The sequence below is a fragment of the Heptranchias perlo genome, unplaced genomic scaffold (genome assembly GCF_035084215.1).
Source record: "Heptranchias perlo isolate sHepPer1 unplaced genomic scaffold, sHepPer1.hap1 HAP1_SCAFFOLD_188, whole genome shotgun sequence".
In the NCBI taxonomy this organism is placed as follows: domain Eukaryota; kingdom Metazoa; phylum Chordata; class Chondrichthyes; order Hexanchiformes; family Hexanchidae; genus Heptranchias; species Heptranchias perlo.
Window position 1 is genome coordinate 536,063 of NW_027139145.1, and position 6,375 is coordinate 542,437.

The following is a 6,375-nucleotide window of genomic DNA, read 5'->3' on the forward strand; positions in this document are numbered from 1 at the left end:
TGTTTATCCAATTTCCTTTTGAAAGTTAATGGGGCAGAAATCGCTCCTGAAATAACGGAGGAGCTCGACAGCTCTCCCCGTTGTTAGTGGTGAATTGAAGGGACGAGTGCAGTGAAACATGGAAATCACAAACTCGCTCCTAATGCTTCGCCAGCGATATGACAGGCTTGAATTAAAGGGCCATCGCACGCTGCAATCAGAAGTCATTGAAAAAGCATCAACTTGCTTATCTGCCCAGCTGGAAAGTAACTAATCATGCCACCAAACAGGTACACTTAAAAATACAGGTCTAAACTAAGTTTTAACAGCGCGGTAAGTCTTAAGGACTGCCAAACAATTTTTCCTTCTGTCTCTTTTATTTAATTCAATTATTTCTTTGGCATTTTTTTTAAAATTAACATTTTTATTTGCAATGACATCCAGAAAACTAACTTTCAATGAATGAAGTCTGTTTGCCTGTTTGATCAATGCAGTCTGAATCTGTGGGCAGGACTTCTCTTCCTGACAGATTCTGTGCCGTGTCTTCTCTCAGACATTTCCAGCCACAGCAACTCGTGCTGCTCAGAGGCGGGGTTGAAAGCACAATTTATTTTAAGTTCAAATTCAAGCAATTCGATACTACAGAGCCTGCAGTAAGTAATTTTGTTAATTTAATTCACAGGAGCGGTAGTGACTGATGCCTCGCCGCTCTGGGTGATTTCTGGCCCACTATTGATTCTGTTTCCACCACCCTTTCAGGCAATGCACGCCAGATCATTACAACTCGTTGGGTAAAAAAAATTTCCTCATGTCACCTCTGGTTCTTTTGCCAATCAACTTAAATCTGTGCCCTCTGATTACCAACTTTCTGCCACTGGAAATAGTTTCTCCTTCTTTACTCTATCAAAACCCTTAATGATTTTGAACACTTTATCAAATCTCACCTTGACCATCTCTGTTCTAAGGAGAACAATCCCAGCTTCTCCAGTCTCTCCACATAACTGAAGTCCCTCATCCCTGGCACCATTCTGGTAAATCTCCTCTGCACCCTCTCTAAGGCCTCGACATCCTTCCTAAATTGTGGTGCCCAGAATTGGACACAATACTCCAGCTGGGGCCTAACCAGTGTTTTGAAAAGGTTTAGCATAACTTCCTTGCTTTTGTACTCTATGCCTCTGTTTATAAAGCCCAGGATCCCATATGCCTTTTTAACAGCCTACAAAAGTTGTCCTGCCACCCTCAATGATTTATGTACATACACCCCCAGGTCTCTCTGTTCCTGCATCCCCTTTAAAATAGTTTATTTTGTTTCTTCTCATTCTTCCTACCAAAATGTATCACTTCACACTTCTCTGTGTTAATTTTTATCTGCCATGTGTCTGCCCATTTCACCAGTCTGTCTGTGTCCCCCTGAAGTCTGTTACTATCCTCCACATTGTTTACCACATTTCCGAGTTTTGTGTCATCTGCAATATTTGAAATTATGCCCTCTATACCCAATCCAGGTCATTAATATATATTAAAAAGAGCAGTGGTCCTAATACTGACCCCTGGGGAACACCACTGTATACTTCACTCCAGTCTGAAAAACAACTGTTCATCACGACTCTCTGCTTTCTGTCCCTTAGACAATTTTGTTTCCACACAACAACTGCCCCTTTATTCCCATGGGCATCAATTTTGCTAACAAGTGTATTATCAAATGCCTTTTGAAAGTCCGTATACACATCAACCACACTGCCCCCATCGACCCTCTCCGTTACTTCATCAAAGAACTCAATCAGATTAGTCAAACACGATTTGCCTTTAACAAATCCATGCTGTCTTTCATTTATTAACCCATATTTTTCCAAGTGCCAAATGATTTTGTCCAGGATTTATGTCTCAAAGTTTCCTCACTACCGACGTTAGGTTGACTGGCCTGTAGTTGCCGGGTTTATCCCTCTCCCCGTTTCTGAACGGGGGGTAACATTTGCAGTCCTCCGGTGCTGTGGCACCATTCCCATATCTGAGGAGGATTGGAAGATTGTGGCCAGAGCCTCCGCAATTTCCACCCTTACTTCCCTCAGCAACCTAGGATGCATCCCATCCGGACCGATGACTTTTCTACTTTGAGTGCTGCCAACCTTTTCAGTACCTCCTCTTTATCTATTTTTATCCGATCCAATATCTCTACCTCCTCCTCCTTTACTGTGACATTGGCAGCATCCTCTTCTTTAGTGAAGACAGAAGCAAAGTACTCATTTACTACCTCAGCCACCACAAGAAGATCTCCTTTTTGGTCCCTAATCGGCCCCACCCTTCTTTTGACTTCCCTTTTACTATTAATATGTTTATAAAAGACTTTTGGATTCTCTTTGTTACCTGCTAATCTATTCTCATACTCTCTCTTCGCCCCTCTTATTTCCTTTTTCAGTTCTCCCCTGTACTTTTTTTATTCAGCTTGGTTCTCTACTGAATTATGAACCCGACATTAATCACAAGCCTTCTTTTTCTGCTTCATTTCAATCTCTATATCTTTAGTCATCCAGGGAGCTCGAGCTTTGGATCCTCTTCCTTTCCCCCTCGTGGGAATATGTCCACTCTGTACCCGAACTATCTCGTCAAAAGCAAAATACTGCGGATGCTGGAAATCTGAAATAAAAACAGAAAATGCTGGAGAAGCTCAGCAAGTGAGGCAGCAAAGTGAGGCAGCATCTGTGGAGAGAGAAACAGAGTTAACGTTTCAGGTACAAGATATTTCATCAGAACCGGAAGATGTTAAAAGAGTTAAAGTTTTTGAGCAACACAGAGCTGGGGAAAGGGGGAGAGTGGGGAGGGGAGGAAAGAACAAAAGGGAAGGTCTGTGATAGGGTGGAGAGCAGGAGTGATTAAATGATAAAAGGGATGATGGTGCAAGGCAAGGAGGGTGGGAATGGGACAGGTTAAGAAACAAAAGATTGATCAGGAGTAGCTGCAAATGGCAGCAGCAGAACCATTACCAGCACTAGCTGACCGAAAAATGGGAGCAGTGGTTTATGAACTATCTCCTGTTTGAAGGCCTCCCATTGTTTTAGCTGCTAATCTTTAATTCCAATCCACCTGGGCAGATCCCTTTACAACTCATTGAAACTAGTCCTCCTCCAGTTGAGTATTTTCACATTTGATTTTTCCTTGTCCTTTTCCATAACTACTCTAAACCTAATATTGTGATCAGTGTTTCCCAAATGTTTTCCTCCAGTGAAACATGCTCCATTTGCCCTATTTCATTCCCCAGAACTAGATCCAGCACTGCTTCCTTACTCATTGGGCTGGAAATCTACTGATCAAGAAAGTTCTCTTGTACACATTTCAGGAATTCCTTTATGCTGTTACTGTCCCAGTCTACATTAGGATAATTGAAGTCCCCCATTATCACTATATAGTTCTTGCATCTTTCCGTAATTTGCCTGCAAATTTCCTTCCCACTATTTGGTGGCCTATAGTCCACACCCAGTAGTGTATTAGCTCCTCTATTGTTCCTTCATTCAAACCAAATAGATTCTGTCTGTGACCCTCAACTACATCATCCCGTTCCAGTGCTGTAACAGTATCTTTGATCAATACTGACACCCCCACACCTCCCTCCTTTCTTTCTTTCTCTATCTTTCCTGAATCCCTTTTAGCCAGGAATATTAAGTACCCAATCCTCCCCTCCTTTGATCCAGGTCTCTATTATTGCCACTATATTATAATCCCATCTGGTGACTTGAGGCCGCAGCTCACCAGCCTTATTTACTCACTCCGTGTATTTACACACATGCACTCCAAACCCATCTTAGACTGTCTCACATTTATCCCCTGTCTGATCCCTCCTATTTCTGAACTACTTTCTATTCTTAGCAGTCAGTGTCATTCCAAATGACACGGTCTTTCTCAAGGCAGCCTGGAGCAATAACACGTCCATGATACTTTCTGATCATGGTCAAGTTACCAATTATCTAGTACGCTCTGCGATATTGGTCAAGTTAAACATAGTCCTTTGCTCCAGTGGATTTTTGATAGCTGGGAGGCGGGATGGCAGCGGGGGTCGGGGGGGGGGGGGGTGACTGGGTGCGTGGGTAACCTCCCAGTAAAATCGGTCCATTCCCTACGCAATCGCGAGTAAATTGGAGCCACTTATCTTGGCTTCCAGGTTTCTCGTCATCCTGCGCAGCGGGCGGACTGCGCACCCGCATCACAGGCTGACAGCTGGAGGGGCCCTATTTAAAGGGGCAGTCCTCCAATGCTGCTCCTGCAGCAACCAACCAAAAGTAAGCAAATCAGGGGAAAGGCTGCTCCCAGATTTACTGATGCCTCACTCCAGGTCCTACTGGATGGGGTGAGGAGGAGGGAGATTTTCTACCCAGCGGACGGGAGGAAGTGGCCTGCCTCTGCCACCAAGAAGGCCTGGCTCGAGGTGGCAGAGGAGGTCAGCAGCACCACCAACAACAACAACAACATCTCCCGCACCTGGATCCAGTACAGGAAGCGCTTCAATGACCTAACTAGGTCAGCCAAAGTGAGTACACTTATTCATTCTCCTACACTCCGTCTTCCACATCACCGCCCCCACCCCCCAACTCATTCTGTACTGCCAACACTACTCTATCACATCACTCCTCACACCCACTCAAACCTCATCCTCAACTTACCTGCACTTCCTCACCTCCCCAGTACTCATCCCACCACTACCACTCAACCCAATCCTCATACAATCTCATGGCTCTATCTCATACTCACCCTCTGATGCGTCTCTTTCACGGTCAGCCTCACCCATAACAATGCATTCAGCGGTTGGCCACGTCACCATCCCTCACTCACGCCTCTCTACTTTCTCCCCTTATAGGAGAAGAGAGCCCAGAATGAACGGGAGAGGATAAAGACTGGAGGGGGGCCGCAACATCGGGTCATCCTCACGGACATGGAGCAGGAGGCTGTCAAATTGAGCCGCACCCTCGAGCGCCTGTCCGTTGGGGATGCCGAGACTGTCACCCGACAAACGGCTTGTGACAGAACTTTAACATTCAGCACTCACAATAGCAAATGATGTTAACATGCCTTGCCATCTTCAGCACCTCAACATCTGTCATCATGCTTAATATTGCCTTCTGCCCTCTTACAGGGCCTTCAGCAACCGCCGGGACGGCGGAGGGCGATTCCTCAGAGGAGCTGCCGGCCTTGGAGGGGGCACCGTCACATCTGAGCCAGCCAGCTACCAGCGCAGATACACACACCTTGGTAGGTCCCCATCCTCACTTAGTTGGAGTCGCACATGGTGAGTCACCACACACGTGAGCACAAGCAGACACTGGTGGCAGGGGCAGCTGTGGAGAGTCCGCGTCAGTGGGAGCACTCCTCTCCAGGCTCTGCTCAGCTGGACACAGATGCTGAACCCTGGGGGCCATCCTTTAAAAGGAGAATGATCGAGGGGCAGCAGCACATTTGTGAGGTGCCAGAACAGGTGCCACGCACACTCTCCACAATCACGCAGAGGATGGAGGAGTCCAACTCCTGCATGAGTGGAATGGTGGCACAGGTACGGGAGGGAATCTCTGAGATACTGTCACAGGGATGTGAGGGCATCTCTGAGATAGTGTCGCGGGTGAGTGCAGGAATGCCTGCGATGGAGGGAAGGCTAGCCTCCATCGAGCTTCAAGCACAGCTCACCAATGAGTCTGTTGAGGTCCTGACAACGGCCCGCTTCGGACTCAGGGTGAGCAACATTTCTGCCGCCTTAAACAGGCAGGCAGATACACTAGCACTGGCCTTACAAGGCTTCACACATGTCCTCCAAACTGTTCTCCAGCAGGGTGGTAGGATTGATGTGGGCCTGGCCCAGGAGAGGGATGATGGCGAAAGGGGACATGGAAGTGGGGACGCCACTCAAAGCACTCCCACATCTCACCCGTTGCCCCCATCTCAACCAGTACCTTCAATGCTGCCTCCTCTCCAGGTGGTCGAGTCTGCCCCTGCACAAGTGCAGGTGGAGCAGTCTTTGGAGGGGCCCTCACGGGCACCGAAACCCAGAGGGCGTAGGCCCAAAGCATCTCATCGGTCAGGGCATGAACAAGAGCAACCTGCCACTACCTCTGCTGCAGCCACAGGGGAAACACCACGTAGGAGTAGTCATAAGCGAAAGGCGAAGGTTTTATGAGCACAAAGGGGATGCACAAGGGTGTTTGACGGTTTGTCATGTTTTTTATTTGTATTTGATTTTTGTTAATGGCACATTAAATATTATTATTGTCACCACTACTGCCACGTCTTGTCCATTCTTGACTGGCTTGTGCAATAAGCCCCTTTCATGAGGTTCACCATGAACACCCACACTTGATGCCACCCATTGGGTCACCCTACAGTGGGTGTATGTGTAGTTGCCCGACTATTTTGTGCAGG